Below are 24,070 nucleotides of genomic sequence, written 5' to 3' on the forward strand. Positions count from 1 at the left end.
GGCTCACAGTTTCATTCTTGGTGACATCTCCTTTCCATGCTTGCAACCATATTCCAAATACTAAGCATTGGAGGGCTTTCCAGATCATCATGATTCACAATGTGAAGGTGCATTCCTTAGGGTATTTCTATTAAGTATATTGGCTTTTTAAAATGTGGATAATTAAATCAGGACTCAGCCACGACAGCTGCTGGTTTCTTTGGTGTTAAAGGATGAATGCTACCTTACTTAAGTAAAGAACAGACTTTAGGTTTCCCTTTCAAAAATGAAGGTTTATCACTAAAAAAGTACTGAGAAAATTCAAACCTTGGTCTTACCAGAACATGGAGAGAATTTGGCTTCATTTACGTAATAGTGCTTAATTTCAAGGTCAAGCATTACCTTTAAACTCTGTTACGGTAATGCTTATCACTGCTTTTCTGCCTATTAATATTGTAGCAAAAGTATTTGCAATTCTTTAAAGGAAGGCCTCTATTTCATTCCCTGTTTCTTTCCCAGTCTCCTCTTCTTTTGCTGCTTTCCTTTCTTATTTTCTCTTCTCCTCCACTCTAGTTAGATCAATTAGATTGTTTATCAAAGTTGGCACAAATTCACTTCCCATGATTATGTGGCAGAGATAAACATTCTAGGCATAATAAACCACTTCCCTTCATAGATGAGTTTTTGCAGGCAATCTATTTGTTCATGGTGTCAGAACAAAATGTGGAGAAGCACAATACTGAGTGAACTGGCTTTGATCCAGTCTCTGATGTTATTTAGCTGAGTAAAAATATCTGAGTCTATAAAATACCTTTTCATGTCTTCTAAGGCAGAGATAATCCCTATTTCATTGGATTTGCTTGAAATAACAAAGGGATTATTACATGAAAAAAATTTTAAAACTGTTATTATTATTGTGTTAGTCCATTTGTGCTTCTAAAGCAGAGTACCTGAGATTGAGTAACTTACAAGAACAGAAATATACTTTTTCTCACAGTTCTGGAGCCTGGTATGTCCAAGATCAAGGTGCTAGGAGGTTCAGTTGTCCGGTGTGAGCTGCAGCCTCAGGAAGGGAGGAATATTGTGTCCTCACGTGGTCAAAGAGCAAAAGAACAATCTTCCTGAAAGCTATGTGAAGCCTCTTTAGTAAGGGCCTTAATCTCTTTCACAAGAGAGAAGCTGGAGAAGCTGCCATGGCCTAACCACCTCTTAATACATTAGTAACACCTGAATTTTGGAGGGGACATATTCTAATACTAGCAATTATCATCACTCATAAGTGATTAAGGCAAAGGTGGAGCATCAGCAGAGAGGAAGGGAATTAATTGGATATTTGTTTATTAATTTGTAAATAGCCAGATGATATAATGAGAAAGCTTTTGGATTAGTGATTTCAAGTTTAATGCTGTTGGCAAATTGTATATATGTGTGTGTATACCTACATGTATATCTGTCTATATATATTGACATATATATATATATATATATGTATGTATATATTGGTTTATAACTGTGTTCAACTATAATCATTTCAGATAGAAAAAGAGATGTTTCCAAAATAAAAGTTTCTGTAATGTGGCATTCTGCTTTGAGCTTCTTTTCTCTGGTGCTGTGATCTATTTTGGTAAATGCACATAGGTGACTAAATTGAATTTACAACAAATCTTATGTGTAAATAGGGCAGGCAATTTTCATCTGAAAGTTAGTAAGGGGCTGTATTCCCCAGGTGAGGTGTCAGATTGCCACAAGCTCTATCAGTTACTAGTTGTGTGAATTTGACAAGTGATCGAAACTTTGAGTCCCAGTTTCTGCATCTGTAGAATGGGGATAAAAATAGTATCTATTTCTTAGAATTCATTTATAGATTGAATAAGATAATAAATGTACAGCATTTAGAACAATCTCTGTCAAGCAGTAAATGGTCATGTTAATTATTACCATTCTCACAATTTTCAGCATAGATCTTCAATAATGCTTTAGAATATAAGACTCTCTTTGCCAGATTTTCTGTCCTTTTGCCTCTTTCCTACCCAACGCTATTATCCCTTTATTATCCTGTCTTCATCTCTTCCACCACTGGAAACAGATAATATCTTGACTATAGTAGCTGAAAAACATGACTCCCTCACGTCACCGGGTCACCAGTGGGAGCTGAATTGTTTAAATATGAATGATGGAACCGAAGGAGCATGAGCAAACTTCAGGGTATTTCATTGTTAGCTGTGGTGTTTGACAGATGTTTGTAGAGTCCTTCCATTTGAAATGTCTTTCTAGGTTGAATTAAAGATTACAGGTGATGTTCACAGATCTCTAACCTCATAAAGAGTTTGGCAGATAAATAGGCACCTTACAAATATTGCAACTTCTAAGACAGCTTATCTGAGTATTGTATGGCAAGCTTCATTTGTGGGGCATACTGTTTTCATAATAGCACCCATCCCCACCTTGCTGATACTCCCAATATTCTCTACCCTTTATCACATTTTATATTTAACTTATTTGATTTCTAAAATTTCTATCTCTTCCTTCTCTTACTCAATCTTCATGAAGACAATGACTTTTGACTGCTTTCCTAACTAGTATATTCTCCGAACTTACGAAAGTGTTTGGCACCTAATGGGTATATGAAGTTAGAAATGCTTCTAAAAATTAATAACACAAATACCAGTTTATTTTTTACAAAGACTTTACACTTTCTTTGGCTCATCTAAGAGTACTATTCATTCATTCACTCAACACTTACTACTTGGTGTGTTATTGGTACCTCAAATTCAACATGCCCCAAACTGAACTCAATGTTTCCTCTGAAATTTATTCATTCACATCTTCCCATCTGAGTTAATGTCAAACTATTTTTCCTGTTGCTTAGATCAGAAACCCTGGAGCCATTCTTGATTTCTTTCTTCTCTCATAATCATATATCCCTTCCCAAAGCAATGCTATTCTCAAAATATTTCCAGATTTTAAACAACTGTCATCACCTCCAATGCTATCATAATGAAGGCCAGCATCTTCTCCTGCCTGGATTGTTGCAAAACATTAACTGGCCTCCCTGCTTCCACCCTTTTCCCTGGACAAATTAAGCTGTGAAATGAATGTATTTAATTCAGAACAAAACCCAAGCCCTTACAAAGATTTGCAAGCTCCTTCACCTCATTTTATCTTAAACTGCTTAACTACCCACTCACTCCACTCCCAGCTATATTGGACTCTACTATTTTGGGATCTTACCAAACATACTTATTACAGGACTATTTTGTTGTTTTTACATATTGACATGGAAAGCTCTTTCTCCAAATTTTTGCAGGGGATTTCTTCTAAAAGCAAATAGATTTAAAATACAATTTTACCTGTGGCTTTTAGATAATACAGTCTTTTTATTTACAAAATGAAACAGATATTTCCTTTATTTTTCATAGTCTTGCAGAAATAATATACATGGATGTTAGGTTGGATATTATTCAGATCCTAAAATTACACTAGTAATTAGGCTGTAAGTAATTATGCTGGAAAAGGCTAAAAGGGCCAGATATGTCATTTATAAAATAAACCGACTGTAAGGGAAATCTGTATTGATTTAGCATTACTCACTGGACCCGTGTTTCTCACATTTAAAGCATCTCTCTCTGCTACCTTGTAAAAGAATACACTAGATCCTTTGGGTTAGTTTTCTATTTTTAAAATCAATTATTGGACAATTGGCTGCCAAAAAGTAGAAGTTAAAAACTGTTTCTGAAGTTTTGCAAATGAAAATCTATATCTACAAATAATATCGTTTCATTGTTGATGTTGATATGGACAGATTTACAGTCTCAATGTTTATGAGAGCTTTATGACTGACATTGCAATGTATTGCTGAGTGTACTTTCTAGGGCCACACACCTGTATTTGCATCCTCTTAGCTATGTATGAGCTGTGGAGTCCATAGAAGTAGTTTTAACTCTCACTTTCCTTGTCTGTTAAATAGAGATGATAATAGTAAATTCCTCATAGGATCTTTAGGAATATTAGGAGGGAGTTAATAAATGCAATACTCTTACAAGTGTGCTGGCTTACACAGTTATGTGCTCAGAAAATGATACTTATTATTATATCAATGACCCTTTCTTCTTTTCCTAAGGGAAACATGTCACAAATACCTATGAGAGTTTGATAAAACCTGTGGTTTTTCCCCGCAAATAATTTCATTCAAACACACACACAATATTTTATATACAATTTCCACAGATATGCAGAGGCCCCTGAAGCTTCCTCCTGGATCACCAAGTGTCCATATATCCCTTATTAAAAAGTCTTACTTAAGATGGCAGATTTTAACCCAAACATATCAACAACCATATTAAATGTGAATGGTATAACCATAGCAGTTAGAAGACAGAGATTACCATATCATATAAAAAGCAAGGTCCAATTAAATGTCATCTACAAGAAACCCACTTTAAGAAATCTAAACACATACTAATTAAAATAAAAAGGTTGAAAAAGTTATACCATGTGTATGGAAATGGCTTAACTCAGCAGGCCTGGGTTATTCAAACCCTACATATTTCCAAGAAATTTGCATTTATGACTGGCCCTTGGTCAATTCCTAGAAACGAAGTTCTTGGAATGATATGTCTGATATGGATATTTTTGCAAGACTGAGACCTTGGGCTATGCTGTATCAGTTTTCAAGATAGTTTATGCAAACAATGTGACATATGTTGAACACCTGCTTTTCCTCTGAGGATCTGGATCTTGAGAAACTGAGGCTAGTTACACAGGTGCTGTATGCCCACAAAAAAAAAAAAAAAAAAGACTTTCCAATGAAACCTGGACTACTAAGTTTGGGTTAGCTTTTCTGGTTGACATCTCTTTAAACCTGGTGTCAGATACCATTTCTGAAGGAATTAAATGTGTTCTGTGTGAATCTACTGATAAAGGGCAATTAGAAGTTTTACCTGGTTTCCTTTGAATTTCAACTTGTGTGCCTTTTCACTTCACTGATTTTACTCTGAATATTTTAATTGTAATAAACTGTAACTATGATTATAAGAACTTCTGAGACCTGTGGGTCTTTCTAATGAATTATTGTGGCTGAGGGATGTCTTGTGAACCTTTAACACACTATCTAAACTCTAACAAAAAGAAGGTTGGATTTGCCATATAGTATCAAAATAAACTCCAGAACAATGACTTTATTAGAGGTGCAACAGGATTATATAATTAACAAGGGATAATTATTTAAGAAGACGTATGTTATGTGCATACCTAACATCTGAGTTTAAAAATAAGTAAAGTAAAAGCTGACTTAAGTAGATAAATAGATAAATTTATAATTTAAGCAGATAAATAGATACATTTATAATTATTGTTGAAGATGTCAGTACTCCTAGTTGAAGGACACAAGGTTCATAAACACAAATCTATTTTATTTCTATATAAATGGGAATTTAGCACAATGGGAATTTAGCGCAATGGCATCTTTAACAATGTGGTATCTATATGCTGAATACTGCAAAATATTGAAGAAATAAATATTAAAGGACCAAAATAAACCAAGATTTATATCATGTTACTGAATTAGAAGACTCAATATATTCAAGGTGTCAATTTACCTCAATGTGTTCTATGGAATCAATATAATTCCAATGAAAATTAGAGCAGATTTATTCTTTTTGAAAAATAAACAAGCTTATCCTAAAATTTATACAGGAAAACAAGTGACTAAAATAGTCAGAACAACTTAGACAAAGAAAAAGAATTTGAAGGACTCACATTATTCAATACTGATGGCCTACTATAAAGCTGTTCTATTTAAGATACTGTAGCATTGGTGAAAGTATGGTTACATACATCAGTGAAATGGAATAGAGGGCTCATAAATAGACCTGCACAAATAAATCCAATTGTGATTTGGACAAAAGTGCAACAGTAATACAAGAAAAAGTAGTATATTTTAAAAATGGTACTGAAAATATTGGATAACCATTTATCAAAAATTGAACTTCAACATGTCACACCTATACAAAATTAAAGTTCAAATAGATTATATGTCTAAATATAAATCATAAAAATATAAAACTTCTAGGATCAAAGGTGGGTGAAAATCTGTATAAGTTTGCATAAGGCAGATGTTTTAAAATATAACATCCAAAGCAGGATTCATTTTCAAAAATGGTAACCGAGACTTCATCTGAATACAGAAATTCTGCCAGGTGAAAGACACTGTTCAGAGAATGAAAAGGTTAGGCCCAGACTGGAGAAAATATTTTCAAGTGATGTATCTGAGAAAGGATTATAACCAAAATATCTAAAGAACTCTTAAAAATCAACAATTAGAAAACATAGAAAACAAACAACACAGCTAAAAATAAATAGGATAGCGTTCTGAGCAGATACATTACCAAAGAAGATATGTGGATGGACAATAAGCATACAGGAAATGCTCAATTTTATTTGCCTTAGGGAAATGGAAATCAAACCCACAATAAGCTACCACAACACAGCTATTGGAATGGCAAAACCAGAACAAAACAATCAATTAAATAAGCAAACAAAACTCTGACATTATCAAATTCTGGCAAGAATTCCAAACAACCAGAACTCTTATTCATTTGTGGCAAGAATAAAAAATGATACAGCTACTTTGTAAAATACGGTGAGGAGTTTATCATGAAGTTAAACAAAACTTTACTATACAACACAAAAATTCTATTTCTGGAGCTTGACCCTAAATAAAAAGTCTGCATTCTCAAAAATATTCATACATGAATTTTTAGAGCAGCATTATTTGTTGTCACCAAAAGCTACAAACAGCCAATATATTCTTTAACGGGTGAAGGGATAATAAACTATGAAACACCTACACACTGAAAGACACTGTAGCAGTAAAAATAAATATACTATCAATTTGCACAATAACATGGATGCATGTTGAATGTATTTTTCTAAGTGAAATAAATCAGACCTAACAGGCTACATTATATGATTCAATTTTTTGTCATTTTGGAAAAGGGAAAATTGTAAAAACAGGAGATATTAGTTGTTGCCAGTGGTTGTAATGGTAGAAGACTTTACTATAAAAGGGCAGCACAAAAGAATTTGAGGTGATAAAATAGTTTTATGTGGTACTGTGAGGGTAATTATAGAACCATAAGTGGTGTAAAACCTCATAAATCTGGACATAAAGGAGAGTAAATTTTAATGTCTGCAAATTTTAGAAAGTTAACCAGGATTTGGGGAAAATCAAAGATGAAATGCAGATTGCAACAATGATTCTAACTGCATTATAAATAAATGACATAACACATTGAAGAAGGTGGGAAAGAAAAGGAGTGGATCTAGAAACTTTGGAAAACTGTTTTCACTGAATACTGTAAGGCTAATGATGAAGAGAATAATCTAAAAAAACTGAACTCTAGGTGATAAGTTCTGAAACTACTTTACCACACCATAACAAATGTAGACACCTATAATGAGAAACAGGTGTACCACTGTTGGGCAAATAAGTTACAAATAAGCAGAGACCTTTGCACAGGAAAGGCATTAAAGCTGAGAGTTAAATGAAGAACATAATCCCATTTACAATAGCAACAAAAAATAGAATACCTAGGAATACAGCTACCTAAGGAGGTGGAACATTCTACAAGGAAAACTACAAAACACTGCTGAAGGAAATCATAGGTGACACAAAAAAATTAATCATTCCATGCTTATGGATTGGAAGGGTCAATATTATTATAATGGCCAAACTGCCTAAAGCGATTTACAGATTCAGTGCTATTCCTATGAAACTACATATGTCATTTTTCAAAGACTTAGAAAAAATTATTCTAAAATTCATATGAAACCAAAAAAGAGCCTGAATAGAGAAAAAATTATTCTAAAATTCATATGAAACCAAAAAAGAGCTTGAATAGTCAAAGCAAATTCTAAGCTAAAGGAATAAAGCTGGAGGCATCATATTACCCGACTTCAAACTATACTAAAAGGCTACAGTAACTGAAACAACCTAGTAGAGGTCCAAAAACAGACACGTAGACCAGTGGAACAGAATATAGAACACAGAAATAAAGCTTCACACCTACAGCTTTCTGATCTTCCCCAAAGTTGATAAAAATAAGCAGTGAGGAAAGAACTCTCTATTCAATAAGTGGTGCTGGGAGAGCTAGCTAGCCATATGCGAAAGAATGAAACTGGACTCCTACCTAGCACCGTATACAAAAATTAACTCTAAATGAATTAAAGATTTAAATGTAAGATTTCAAACTATAAGAATCCTATGAGAAAACCTAGGAAATTGCCTTCTCAATATTGGCCTTGGCAGATAATTTTTGGCTAAGTCCCCAAAACGAATTGCAACAAAAACAAAAATTGACAAGTTGGACCTAATTAAACTAAAAAGCTTCTGCACAGCAAAATAAACTATCAACAGAGTAAACAGACACCCTACAGAATGGAAGAAAATACTTGCAAACTATGCATCTGACAAAGGTCTAATATCTGGAACCCATAAGGAATTTAAACAATTCAACCAGCAAAAAGCAAATAACCCTATTAAAAAGGGACAAATGACACAAGCAGATACTTCCCAAAAGAAGATATACAAGCAGTCAACAAACAAATGAAAAAATGTTCCATGTCACTTATCATCAGAGACACGCAATGAAATACCATCTCACATCAGTCAGAATAGCTATTATTTAAAAAAAAAAAAAAAAAAAAACTAATGCTGGGCCAGGCTGCAGAGAACAGGGAATGCTTATACACTATTGGTGGAAATGTAAATCATTTCACCCACTGTGGAAAACAGTTTGGAAATTTCTCAAAGAACCTAAAACAGAATGGTCATTCAACCCAGCAATTTCATTACTGAGTACCTATCCAAAAGAAAATAAATCATTATACTAAAATGACACATGCACTCATACATTCATCACAGCACTATTCACAATAGTAAAGACATGGAATCCACTTAGGTGCCCATCAGTGGTGGACTGGATAAAGAAAATGTGGTCCATATGCACCATGGAATACTATGTAGCATTATAAAGAATGAAACTATGTCTTTGCAGGAACTTGGATGGAGCTGGAGGCCATTATCCCAGGCAAACTTAATGCAGAAACAGAAAACCAAATACTGCATGTTCTCATTCATAAGTGTGAGCTAAACATTGGGTAAATACAGACATAACGATGGCAACAATAAACACTAGGGACTACTAGATAGGAGCGGTGGGGAAGGGTTGAAAATGAACTGTTGGGTACTTTGCTTACTATCTGGGTAGCAGAATGAATCATACTCCAACCTCAGCATCACGCAATATATCCATGTAACCAGCATGCACATGTAGCCCATAAATCTAAAATAAAGGTTGAAATTATAAAGAAAAATAAACAGACAAGAAATACTATGTGAACTTATTTTATGTATGCATATATGTTCATATATATGCTTATATACACATATATTTGCATATAAATACACACAGAGATATAGAAAAAATATATGCTTGTGCGTGCGTGATTACCATATATATACAACGTTTGTGTATGCACAAAGGAAGAGATAGACGTATATACATGGTTAGTACAAGCACACACATGTGTATAAATATATCTCCTAGTTCTATTTACTGAAAGGGTCTAGAAGCAATAATATTTCAGTAGCAATGAATGCACTAATCTATTTAGATCTTGGTTTCTATAATCCATTTTCCAATTTTTTATAAAGTGGGCCCCTTGGAGAAATAGTTGATTTTAAGACTGTGGCAGACAAATTACCAGATGCTCCTGGAGTATCTTATAATTCTAGTTAGTAAGAAAGTGCTGCAAAACCAAAAATATGAGGGCATGTCAAAGGGATATAGGAGTAGATATGAAAGAGCTCCCATTGGCCAAAGCTAAAACAATTAGAAAAATTAAATAATCCAATTATTAAATTATTACCCAGATAAACATCTATGAGTCCCTGTTGAGATAAATGAATATTGATTAAATAAATGGACTGGGGTGAAGATACGACTCTTTAATATCATTGTACAATATAAATGTAGAGGGAATAAAGGAAATAGAAAAATCACCATTAAAACATTATTGTAATAACTGATTCAAGCAAGTTTCAAAGATGTATGATAAAATTAGTGGACAAAGTTTAATGAGAAACTGGATATTTTCATAATCTCAAAGTATCTTCCCCTCTGCCAATATTTATTAAATACAAAAAAGTTAGCTTACAGTAGAGTGATCAAGTAGATATCACCTTAACCAAGTGATCAAAGTTAACATCCCAGGAGTAAGACGTATGAACATCATGTGCCCCTGGTAAGATACAGTGCAAAGGGTACATGACCTCTGTGACATGCTTGCCAAAAATCCATAAATTCAATCTCATCGTGAGATAGCCTCACACAAACCCAAACTGGGGGACATTCTGCAAAATACCTGACCTGTATTCTTCCAAAAGTGCCAAGAACATGAAAGACAAGGAAGTACCCAGGGAATCATCACAGATTAAAGGAGACAAAGGAAACATGACAACTAAGTGCAATGACATTCTGGGTTAGATCCTTAACAGAAAACAGACACTAGTGAAAAGTCTCATAAAATTCAAATAAAGTTGGTAATAGTTAATAGGATGATACCAATATTAAGTTCCTGGTTTTCATAATTGTATGATAATTACATAAGATGTTAACATTGCAGGAAACCTGGATAAGGTTTTATGTAAACTCTCTATACCATCTTTGCAACTCTTCTGTAAATCTAAAATTATTTAGAAATAAAAAATGTTTTCAAAAGTCTTCTTAGATCCTGTCATTTTTTGTGTCTTTACAATTTTGTGACATGTTTAAGAGCTAGAGGTTTATCCATGTGACAAAAGTTCTCATTTATAGATGAAAGGGCAAGTTATTCTCAAGTTTGGCCATACCTTTCTCTTTCTTTCTAATATTTCTCTTATTTCTCATCAGTTTATAATCTCTGAAAAAAATCCAGTTGTAGGTGAATCAAACAAAATTATTCTTATCATTATGTATTGTATTTATTCTATTTTTTAAATTTTGTATTACTGTATATTTTTTCTAGTGCTATACTTGGAACCTGTGGCACTTGATGGATACATTTTTCTAACCAAGGTTATAAGGGTATTTAAAAAAGAGGAAAAAGACAGCTACAGTTGCTCATTTACTAATTTTTAATGTAATTAAGTTAGTCGGATTTATATTACTATGTGCTGAATTTAGGTTGTGTTTTGAATCAGTTTGCTCATCTGTAAAATGAGAGAGTGGGATTAGATAAACTCTGTGGTGACTTCAGTCTTTAACCATCTGTGAAACATTACATGTGAATGCTATTGGAAGAGGTTACACTGATTTATGTTGTTTAATTTATTTGGATTTAAGGCCTCTTAAACTTGACATGTAATTTTGAACATTTGCAAATTATTTTGAGTCAAGAGCTTTGGAGACATCCTCATCAGATGGTTGAACCTATTATTCATAGCCTTCCTGTTTAAGTTATTGGCCCTATGGGTCCAGACATATTTTGTTTATCATCAGTGATGACACTACCATTTTCCTACAATTCTGTTGCCATGCAGCTATCTCAAGGACATATTCTGGAGCCAGCCTGTCTTTGGCTTACTGTTTTACACACCATCTGGAAACTTCAGCTGGTACAGAAGTTTAACCCTTGCTATTTAAAAATAAGTCTCCATTTAGGCTATATGACTACCTCCACTATCAAGCAAATATCCTTATTACAAATTCCCCTCCTAGAAGAAGAAGGGATATAGAATGGATACTTAAACAGCCCTATGTGATCCTTTATCTAAAATATTCTTCTAGAGGCAAAAAATATACATTTTTAACAATAATGAAGAATTGGTTTTTGAAGGACTCCTGTAATGCTCCAGCTGAAAAGTTCATTTTGAATGTGAAAAAGTAACTAGTCAGCAAAAACAAAAAATATATATATAAATGGTTTTCTTTTTGAATTGGCTAGAAGAGGAGCATAAAAAAGAAGAAGAAAAAGAACCTGGTACTACATGTAAACTCTATGATTAAAAATAATAAAATCACAAGTATTGGACACTGATGAAAGGTTCTCTAGGCAGTGCCTAAATTTGCATTCACATACTTCCTTTTCCAAGCTGTGTGATACTGGACAATTTGGTCAATATCTCTAAAACATACACTTCCTCATCTGTAAAGTGAGGAAAAGTAAAATACTTGGCTCCATGGCTGTTATAAAAATTAAGTAAGTTCTTTCACCTTAAGCCTTTAACACAATTGTAGGAAACTAAATGTTAACTCTCATTATAGTTGTGATAACAATTCTGATGGTAAATAATGAGAATGCTATCAAGCCATTTGTAGGCTGGTAGTCACTGGCTTGGTAGCATCCATTTATTAATATATAGTCTTTGAGGTAGTTACTGTCTTGCTTTCGTAGAGGTAGTATACTGTCACTTTGTCACCTTCTTCACAGTTTGAATAGCAACTATTTCAAGTAATTTATCTGCTTAAGAAAATTACTAAAGCAATTCAAATCATACCTCTAAGAGACAATAATAAATGAACACAAATGAGACATAAGTCTTTCTGTGTGTGTGTGTGTGCCATTCTGAATGTAGTAGAGTAAGAAAAGTGTATTAACTTTGGTAGTAAGATATCTGTATTATTATTTTTATGCAAAATATAGCTTCTAAAACCAGAGGTACCTAATTATTTAGCTGATACATTGTTTATCAAAGCTAGTGATCCAATAAAAGGAGAGTGCACTTCCTACTTCCTTGGTATACTTGGACATCTATTCATATCTCACTCACTCAGGACAGCCCTGCAGTGGACATATGGCATTTAATAGGCCCTGGTTACCTCTATGCTAGAGGCAAAACTTCTAAATCATGCATTCATTGTTTAGATTGCTGGAATTGTGCCTTGCTCTTGCTTTTTGGTCATATCGATAGCTCTGCTTTTGCATTTGAGATTTGATTCTGTCTCCATGGGCTTATTGTTTGTGGTAAAAAGAAGGCAGCTCCCTTGCTTAGAAACTTCAGGGATCAATCTTGATTGTTTGAAATGTTTGCTTAAACCTTACTTGCTTAATCAGGCTTTTAGCTGATTGCTCTACAGTTTAATGTTTGCTTTATGCAGTTCTAGAGGGTACTGTAATAAAGCACTCTATGAATTGCTACTGAAATGTACATTACTATCCAGGGGACTTATTTTATTTGGTCATATTCTCATATCTGCATTGGAGCACAGTAGAAAGCATTTAAGGCATTTCTTTTCAAATCACCAAGAAGTTAAGAAAAATATGAGGTTCCAAGTGGATTTTCTGAAGGAATTCATTAGAGGTGCTTGGAAATTATAGTTTATTTTCTCTCGTAGCTCCACTTAGGTCATAACTTTAAAATCCATTAACAATCATCTTGAGGGATATGCTGATATATCTATGAAAAAGAATCAAAAAATGGCAAAATAACCAACAAACCAACCACAGGTTAATATCTGTGATATTCACTTATGAGAGAAGTACTCTAAAATTTAATTTAAAAATGTGATTGTCACTCTCAGTCCTCATCTGTACCAATGAGCAAAATAATTGATCCAGGAATATACTATATAATTGCTTGAAGTCATCTATTCATATATAAGGGGTTAAAGTTGTTTAATCAAATATTTAAATTAACAAATTCAATTATATATAATTTGCATATGTCCAAAGTACATGCAATATTATATCACTTAAATTTAGTGAATAATTTTTTCTTGTTGTTCCATGAAGTCAGGGGTTTTGTCTAATGTATTCATTGCTGTTATCTACAGTATCCAGAACAATCCCTGGCACATAGAAGTTACACAATAAAGATCTCTTTTATACATAAATGATCTAGTATTTAAGGTCTATAAAGGTTTGCTTCTCGCTGTAAACCTACAGTTACCACAAAATCTGGCCACAGTAGGTGCTCAACAAACCTGGGCCACCTTTAAGTCAGCCCACCTGGATACTCCTGCACAGTACAGATCTCCAAGTGATAGTTGACTTGACACAGCTAATTAGTTCCCATGTAGATTTGTCAGACTTTATACAATTAGTTTTTTAAAAAATATATTTTTATTTTCAAGGTGATGATACATCTAACAGACAAAATAAATTACTGTGACAAGAAAAAGCCCAGGTTTACTGAAGAATCAAGCAAACTCTTATCCAATATCACTCAGGTACTATTAAAAGAAAAAATATGCTTGATCATAGTATATACTACGAGTCCTCAAATAATTTTATTTTCTCTTTGAAAAATGTTACAATAATGTTTAACTTTATATTCTATTCATACTCTTCTCATGAAAGTTTGGTATCTTTTATTTTAAATACACTGAAAGTATTTGCCATGTGAATGCTGCCCCATTGGATCTCACCATATATAATTATTTTTTTTATATTTCTGTCTACAAAGCATTCCTCAAATCCATATTTTTCTTTGTATTTCACTTTTTATTGACCAGTTTATGCCCTGCTTCCCTAGACTAATAAATGACAGAATAGGGACTCAATTTAGGTCTGTTTGACCCTAGAGCACACACTCTTATCCAGTGGTACAAAACTGTAATTTCCTCTTCTGTGGACCCTTCTCTAATACTTTAATTTGCACTACGGAAACATTTTGTAACTCTACTAGTAATTATAACATAAGTTTGTTAGTTATCATTTATCTTTCTCTGCAAATTATAGTCATCACAGTATAACTTTTGATACAACACCTAGTTCATGATAAGCAATAGCTATCTTTTTGATAAATTAATTAGTTCATTATTTAAGGCTATATTCAATTAATAGAAATCAGAAAACACTATAGGTATGTTTCACAAAGATTTAAATAAAACAAATTTTTCTGAATAGTGATAACTAATCATAATGAAAAACTGAGGAGCACAATTAGCTTTCTATATGTTTCCCATTTTCTAAAAATTGGCCTTATAATTTTAGCATGTTCACTCAAAAGAAAAATAAAACAAAATTCTATAAAAACCCTATTAGTTCTAGAACAGAAATATAACTCAGATGATCGATATTCATTTAATGCAGTGAATTCAATGTTATGAATGATCTTAATAAATTGAAAGATCATAGACAGCTTCTGATGGTGTTTTGACTTACTTGTTACTCAAATTGGTTAAAAAATATGGATATATGACAACTACATAAGACCCATAATTTTACTGATACACCCACAATATCTTGAGGATTCAAGGAAGTAGGAAGAAGGAATTTCATAGAATTTATTAGAGTCTAATGTGCTGTGAAAAAAAGTCTTCATGTAAAAGTTTTATTTTTCAACAGAGATTTGATAGAAGAAAAAATGATCTTTGAGTGATGACTATTCTAGGTGAAAGATGGACATATTAATATCTGACTCCAAGATAAATTTTAAATATGTATGCATAAATAGGAATCACTTATTTATTTATTTTAAAAGCAATGATCTTCAGCTAGATGCTGAGGGCAGGAACATTTATGAGGGAGCGTATTTGAGACAGCTACACCCAGGTAAAAATCCTTACCATCTCTTTACTGCAGAGTCTTAATTTGATGAGAGGTAAATGGGAGCTCCGAAAAATCAGATGGCAGTGGTTCTCTGTTCATTACATTGTTGGCTAAGGAGTCTCTTCCAGTATTTACTTTCTTCACCAACAATTCATTCCTCTCTTCACTTGGAATTTACTCCAGGCATTTTTAACCAAATCTAAGAGTTCAGTAAAAATTTCTCCTCTTCCTCTCTCCTCAGTGTACAGGAGGCAAACAGCCCAGAAATTTCCAGTCTCCCATATTCAGGAAGCAGCTTTACAAGCAGTCTAGTATACCTGGTGACCTCCACTGCAACACAGTAGTCAGTCTCCGGCCCAGAATAGATTAGAATACCAAAATTCTGTCCCTTGCCTCTTGAGGAAGACCTTTATATTCAACAGGGAGCCAAGATCTTCTCCATATCAAGAATAAAGGTATCTCAGTATATGTATACTATAAATGCTTGAAAAATATTATTACATAATAATGCCAATTTAGATGACATTTTGACTTGTCTTAATTGAGCATTATATATACTTCATCAGTGCACTCAGTTAATTTAAGGTGACCAATTCAGTTTATTTGTGGTGACCAATATGGCTGTCTAATAAATATAAATGAGTCACAAGTTCTGCAGGTTAGTCTGAATCCTCTAACATTTTACCTCTTAAATTATGTCCTCTGTGCAGCATCAGCCTCACCTGGAGTTTGTTGAAAATGTATAATCTCATTTTCACCCTAGTATAGGTGATTTGTGTGAGCGTTAAAAGTTGAAGATGCCCTGTTCTAGGTAGGGCTTCTCTAATTATTCGTGCTGAATGACCAGTTTGCTTTCTCCATGAGACCCTGACCCAACCATTAGCAACTGATATTTTTGCAAAATACCATAAAAATAAATTTCTGGAGAAATTAATTGACAAAAGTATTTTTTAAATTTTATTATTATTATACTTTAAGTTGTAGGGTACATGTGCACAATGTGCAGGTTAGTTACATATGTATACATGTGCCATGCTGGTGTGCTGCACCCATTAACTCATCATTTAGCATTAGGTATATCTCCTAATGCTATCCCTCCCCCCTCCCCACAATAGTCTCCAGAGTGTGATGTTCCCCTTCCTGTGTCCATGTGTTCTCATTGTTCAATTCCCACCTATGAGTGAGAGCATGCGGTGTTTGGTTTCTGACGGGCTTAAAAAACGGCGCACCAGGAGATTATATCCCGCACATGGCTCGGAGGGTCCTATGCCCACGGAGTCTCGCTGATTCCTAGCACAGCAGTCTGAGACAAAAGAATTAAAATCATATTTTAAAATGCCAAGCCATTTCATGTATTTGTGTACTACATTTAGTTATCTTTCTTTCCTTCATAGTTAAGTGTGACTAAATATGAAAAAGAATAATCATCTGACAAAATAAACTCACAAATAATGAATAATATAATAAATAAAAGAAACATAAATAACATTAAACATAACACACCATCCATGGAGTGTTTCCATATGCCAAGTATTCACTGTGCTATATACTTTTACATATTACGTCATTTGAACCTCACAATTCTTTAAGACTAGATTTAATTCACCCACCCATTTTATAGATAAGCAGCCTGAAGTTTAGGTTAAACAATTTACCCAAAGTCACACAACTAGAAAGTTATGGATCCTACATTTTAATCAAAATTCTAACTGGCTTGAGAGCCTAAAACTTTTGCCTTTCCTGTTGCCTCAATATAATCTTTCCAAAGAAGAGACATTCAGATAAAACATTTATGTTGTATTGTTCCTAAAAATCTCAAGTGTTAACAAGAAAGTCAGCAGAATTTTGCCACATCAATTCTTTCAATACAGACTCTGTGCTCATTTTAGTTATTGTCACTGTAATGCAGCTGATTGCAGGGAACTTCTTAGGCAGAAATAAAACCACTGATTTGGTGGGGGTGGGAGAGAGGGAGGGTGTGTGGTGGAGAGATGATGGTCCATTAATTTTGTGGATAAACACTACAATTTATTATTCAAAGCAATAAAAATCTTATCTTGAGCTTTTATAATAATGTTATTGCCAAAAATAGTTCCCTAGAGAGGAGAAATATGTAAAAACAGAATTTGGGGCGATAATAAACAATTTGGGAGGGAGCTATTTGACTAAATATGCATGCTTTCAGCCAAAAATTACACAAAAGTTATTAACAGATCCCACACAAAGTATTTCTGCCTTAACATTGGGATGAAATAGGCTTCTGATATCTTTAAGATGAGAACTGGTTTGAATTATTGTAACTTATATTCTGATATCATTTGAGAAGAGGTGCTCTCTAGTGAGGGTTATATAGGCAGCTCTTCCATTGCTGCTCTTTCCTTAGCGGCCTGGCTCATGAACACCTTCACCCAGACCCAAGAATTGGACTAATTTCTATAATGGACCAATTCCACTCTCAGCAACAGCCCTGGTCAGAGGTGTAATCAGAAAGCTGAGGCAGTCTGAAACACAATTGTTTTGTATGACCTTGATTATGGTCATACAATACAATTGCTGCCTCACAATAGCATGTATAACTATCACTAAGGTCTATTTTTACATATAACTCACTTTATTTTTCTTCCACACTGCTTTCTCTTGCAGGGAAGAAAATATTACACAGCATTCAATATGTTTTATATACATTACTCAGACTTGGCAATAATTAAATTAGAAATGCAACACATTAATCCAGCGTTATATTATGATCAATTCAAAGATGTTCTGGTTCAAAGAATATTGTGCTACTTTGACCAATGAGTACAGAATATGGATGAGATGCTGCAATTTTTAACATAAACTTTCTAGGTAATGAAACTTTATATGCTGGTGTTAGTCAACAAAGGAAGGATGAAAGGTGAGGATAATGGGTTAAATGCCTTAAAATTTATAAAAGTTTTAACAGAAGGTAATTTAGAAGAAATTTAGTTTTAACCCCTCTCAGTTTACAGGTTTGGAAACAAATGCAGAAAGACGAAATCACCAGTGATCAAGTTAGACCGGTATTATTTCTTCTTGATGGATTTTCAATATTTATGTTGACAATAACAAAAGTTTAATTAGAACCACATTGTACTCAATTAGGAAGCTTGGCTGTAGTTGGGGAGAACATAGAATTTATTCTGGCCCTGTGAAGTATCCAGGTTTTTGTTTCTTCTTTTTTGTTTAATTCTCTGTCTTAATCATTTGGGCTACTATAACAAAAATACCATAGACGAGGTGGCTTAAACAACAGAAATTTATTTCTCAGAGTTGTGGAAGTTGGGAGGTCCAAGAATATGGTGCGATGAAGGTGCTGGCAGATCTAGTGCCTGGTGAGGGTCCATGTCCTGGCTTGCCATCTTCTTCCTTTATCCTTACATGGCAGAGAGCAGAATGAGAGAAAGCATGCTCCCTGTATCTTTTTATAAGAGCACCAATCCCATTCATAAGGGCTCTACCCTCATGATCTCACAAAGGCCCCACCTCCTAATATCATCAAATTGTGAGTTAGAATTGCAACATACAAATTTTGGGAGGACATAAGCAATTGGTCAATAGCATTCTCTTTTGTTTAAAAACTCCTCATTCAATATTATCTCAGAGGCAGACTGTTTGTTCTTCTATACAGAGACATCACTATTTTGAGGTCTTTTTTGTTTCTTTTATGCACATGTCTGCTACAGCCAGTACTTGAGGCTATTTCTTAATGGAAACACCCTACTATAAATCATCTCAAAGCAGAAAATTCATGAGACACTGCAAAATCCCCAAAATTTGAGATGTATTTTTAAAAATGGTCCTGAATTCATCACAAGAAGCTGTGGTTTATGGTTAGGAAACAACTGTTTCAGAATAGAAGAAATTAGCAATTGAGAACACTAAAGAATATATAGAGACACTGCATGGAGCCATGGGAATAGTTCTGACCCAGCCTTGAGTCCTTTATTCACTAGTGATATTAACAAATATCACTTGAAATCACTGGTCCTTAGGTTTCTCACCTCCACAAAGAAGAGACTGAATTGGAAAGTATCTAAGATCCCTTGCTCTCAAATTCAGGTTTTCTCTTCTGCAATTTTATGCATTGAAGAGGACTTGGAAGCAAATTAATTATTTTTAGGTCACTGGCTCCCATCAGATGCTTGGAACAGTTAAAAAAAAAACTGGTGCTAGATAGGTAAGCATACAGTTTTTTTTTTCCTCAAAATATAACCAAATACAATCATGAGTAAAAATATGTTTTAAACCATGTTTGGGAGGAAAAGTAAGACAGCTGCCTTGTTCTGTGAAACTTTTTTACAGGGATATCTCAAAGGATGGCTAGATTGTTGTTTTCAATCTAGAATTTAAGAGCAAAAAAATACTGGAGTCTACACCAATACTGTCCCAAAACTTTAAAAAGAAACAAACGTGGTTTGAAAAATGGAACTTGGTTTATTCAGTACCAAAAATAATACAAAGAATGATGGAAGCAATTAACACTTCTTCTCTTCCAATTAGAGTTGGCCTTAATGTCACATCCAGGACAGCTGTGGTCACACGGCTTCATTGTGTAAGATCTATAATTCAACCAGAGACAATGATTACCTGCATTTAGTGTTTGGCCATCTACAACTCCTTCATCACCATAACACTGAGTGGAGGTTATTATTATTTTTTTATTTTTATTTTTATTTTTTTGAGACAAAGTCTCTCTCTGTTACTCAGGCTGGAATTTAGTGGCGCAATCTTGGCTAACTGCAAGCTCCACCTCCCAGGTTCACGCCATTCTGCTGCCTCAGCCTCCCGAGTAGCTGGGATTACAGGCACCCTCCACCACACCTGGCTAATTTGTTTGTAATTTTAGTAGAGACGGGGTTTCACCGTGTTAGCCAAGATGGTCTCGATCTCCTGACCTTGTGATCTGCCCGCCTCAGCCTCCCAAAGTGCTGGGATTACAGGCATGAGCCTCTGCGCCTGGCCAAGTGGAGGTTATTATTAACCCTATTTAACAGATATAAAAAGAAGAGATTAGAGAATTTTATCAATGTTCCCACTGTCAAATAGAATATAAGCAATGATACAAAATGTCGAGTCTTCATCCTCTAACTCCAGATCCTGGTATATTGCCCTACATTTCCTATACATTAATACTCACTTATACACTGAATAACAAGAGTAAAACCAACTGTCGGGGCTAAGTAGGGTGAAAATGTTCTTGCCCTTAGAGCACCAGGGTTGTCTGGTTTTATTCCTAGCATGTGGACTAGAAAGGCAATACATACTCTAATGGCAGGAGATAAAATAACTTGTGGCACTGTGCTTTTGGAGCAAAATGGAATTATACAACAGAACCCAGCCATGAAGCATTTTATTACATGATCACAAGTGTCACTATCTGTAGGGCACCATAAGTACACTCTATTTTAACCATCTTTGGCACAGGGGTATGTGCCAAAATATCTTTTAAAAATATAAAGAATATTTTTACCAATCACATTTATATTGTTCCTTATTCAAGCTTTTGTTTATGTAAGCCTATTTCTGAAACAAGAGTCTTGATGATAATTTAAGTGAATGAATTAATTAAAATTTAAGATGGCACCCTTTTTTTTTTTTTACTAAAGAGGAGTTTAGAATCTATTCTAAATTTATTAGATCCATAAACTCGCATTTACAGAATATATTGAAATGCATTCGGATTATATATATAAAATAATTTTATATTTTGGAATGAGGAACATGAACTATAATTGGTTTAGCCTACTAGCTTAAAACTTATAAGCCCCTTTCTTCTTTGTACATAATCAATATAGAAATATATTCATTTAATTTTTATTAGAAACTGGAGTTAGCTTGCAATCAATATCAATATTCTTTCAGCGCATCCTGTTTTATAAGATAATTTTTCTAGTGGTATCAGAGAATTAGCCATATATAAACAGCGATTATGGTATTTACCACACAGGTGTGGCTCTTTATAGATTACAAAACGTCACAAACTATGTCATCTCATTGATATCCAACAACTAGCCAAGGAGTCGTTATTTTTCTTTCAAATTTGGAGTTTCAAAACAAAACAAAAAACAAACATCTACCACCAATAATACAAAACACTTGGACTCCAAGTTTCAGATAATTTGTGGCCTTCATACAGTTGGAAAGCCTCAAAAAGAACACCTGAAACCATGGCTTCTATGCCCAAAGCTAGTATTTTCTGTCTCCTTCTTAAGAATCAGCTTCTTGGAGATTATATCTTGGTATTTGTGATACCATATCTATGATATTTTTGGAACCAAAATGATTAAATTCTTTTTATGCCTTTCAATTATTCCTAAGCTATGGTTTCTTCATGTATGAAATGAAGTTAAGGTGGTTGTATGGATTAAATGAATCAACATATCTAGAGTACTTGGTACAAAATGTGGAATATAATTTTTAATTTCAATTAGTTTTACATTACTAATGTTGCTTATAATTGCATGGCTAATTTAAGGTTAAATACTGTATAATAGAGAGACTATTGCCCCAGAAGTTAGAGATTCTGAAATGCTGTCTACATGATATCTTACAAGCTAAATTACATGAGTAAATTTTGTATAAATTACAGGTTTCAAGATAAATAAGCAAGGATAACTATACCTGTCTTATCTCTGTTAAACATAAATACATGAAGGCAAATGAATATAATTTAATGCTATTCAAAATACAACCACTTATGCTAATTTGCATGTGGTTTTTTGGTTGTCTATAACTAAGAAATCTGGACATCATTTTTCTTGATGATTCATCAATATAAGAAGTATAAATATTTAGAAGGCATGATTGGCAAAAGTATTCCAAACCAGGAAGTATCAGAAATCAGGGCTAGAACAATTGTTTGCCCACTAGTCTTCCCTCCAGAAATAACTCTGTAAATCATGAAGGAAAACATCTCATCAAATTCTCTTCTTGACACCACTATATATGGAAATTTATACAGTTAAGTTTAGGAGCAATAAAATCTAAATAGAAAATATAAATTACCTAGAAACAATAGAACCTGTAATACTGACCAACAATCTGTAATGTGTAAGATTAGACTAGCTATGCTTACCTAAGTTTATTTTAGTATGACTATATTTCCTTTGGATCTTATTTTAACTCTCAGATTTTAGAGATGAACAGGATAAGATAAAGAACAGTTAGTTTTTTTTTTTTTATTAACCTATGAAGAGTATGTTAGCATCCTATATTTAAAATATCATCTGGAAAACATTTTCCCTTTAAATATTCAGATCCATTAATTAAATAAATTTATATTTGTGTACAGAAAATTTTAAAATTTCTTCTGTTTTATTTATCAGAAAGTTGCATCATTTCAAAATGTAAACATACCAATAAGGAGTAACAAGATTGACTCAGTAATAAAAAAAAAACCTCCCACAAGGAAAAGCCCAGGATCAGATGGGTTCACAGTCAAATTCTACCAAACATACAAATAAAAAGTAATACCAATTCTTCTGAAACTGTTTCAAATTCAAGGGAGGGACTCCTCCCCAACTCATTCTAGAAGGCCGATATCACTCTGATATCAAAACCAAGCAATGACATTTTTAAAAAAGAAGCTTAAAACCAATATTCCTGATGAACACAGACACAAAAATCTTTAACAAAATACTAGCCAACTGAATCCAGCAGCATATAAAAAAAAATACACCATGATCAAGTGGGCTTTATATCAGACATGCAAGAATGGTTCCACATGTGCAAATCAACAAATGTGATACATCACATAAACAGAATTAAGGAAAAAAATCATGATCATCTCAATAGATGCAGAGAAAGCATTTGATAAAGTTCAGCATCCCTTCATGATAAAAACTCAGCAAGCTAGGCATAGAAAGAATATACTCAAAATAATAAAGGGCATATGCAACAAACTCACAGTCAACATCATACTGAATGGGGAAAAGTTGAGAGCATTTTCTCTAAGAACTGGAAGAAGACAATGATGCCTACTTTTACCATGTCTATTCAACATAGTACTGGAAATCATAGCCAAAGCAATCAGGCAAGAAAAAGAAATAAAAGGCATCCAAATTGGAAAAGAGTAAGTCAAACTGTCCCTGTCTGCTGGTGATGTGATCTTATATCTAGTAAAACCTAGAGAGTCTACCAAAAAATTCTTAGATTTGATAAATAAATTCAGTAAAGTTACAGGATACAAAATCAAAGCACAAAAATTAGTAGCATCTCTATACAACAATAACGATGTAAGTAAGAATGAAATAAAAGAGATAAGTGTATGTAAAATAGCTTTAAAAAACCCTAGGAATAAATTTAATCAAGGGGTTGAAAGATCTCTACATGGAAAACTACAAAACACTGATGGAAGAAACTGTAGAGGACACAAACAAATTGAAAAAAATTCCATGCTCATTATCAGAAGAATTAATATCACTAAAATGACCATAATACACAAAGCTATCTACAGATTCACTGGTATTCCTGTCAAAATACAAATATCTTTTTTTTTTTACAGAATTAAAAAAAGTAATCCTAAAATGTATATGGA

The 24,070-nt window shown here is 33.6% G+C and overlaps 1 long non-coding RNA gene across 2 annotated transcripts in view; it reads left to right on the forward strand.

Moving 5' to 3' along the window:
• LOC134810359 (uncharacterized) overlaps positions 1-24,070 on the forward strand; it is a 291,828-nt gene that overhangs the window by 162,089 nt on the left and 105,669 nt on the right. For both annotated transcript variants that reach the window (XR_010158152.1, XR_010158151.1), the window contains one exon: positions 14,094-14,189. This is a non-coding gene — a long non-coding RNA (uncharacterized LOC134810359). The remainder of the gene's footprint in view (positions 1-14,093; positions 14,190-24,070) is intronic.

This window comes from Pan troglodytes, chromosome 5 (genome assembly GCF_028858775.2).
Source record: "Pan troglodytes isolate AG18354 chromosome 5, NHGRI_mPanTro3-v2.0_pri, whole genome shotgun sequence".
NCBI lineage: Eukaryota > Metazoa > Chordata > Mammalia > Primates > Hominidae > Pan > Pan troglodytes.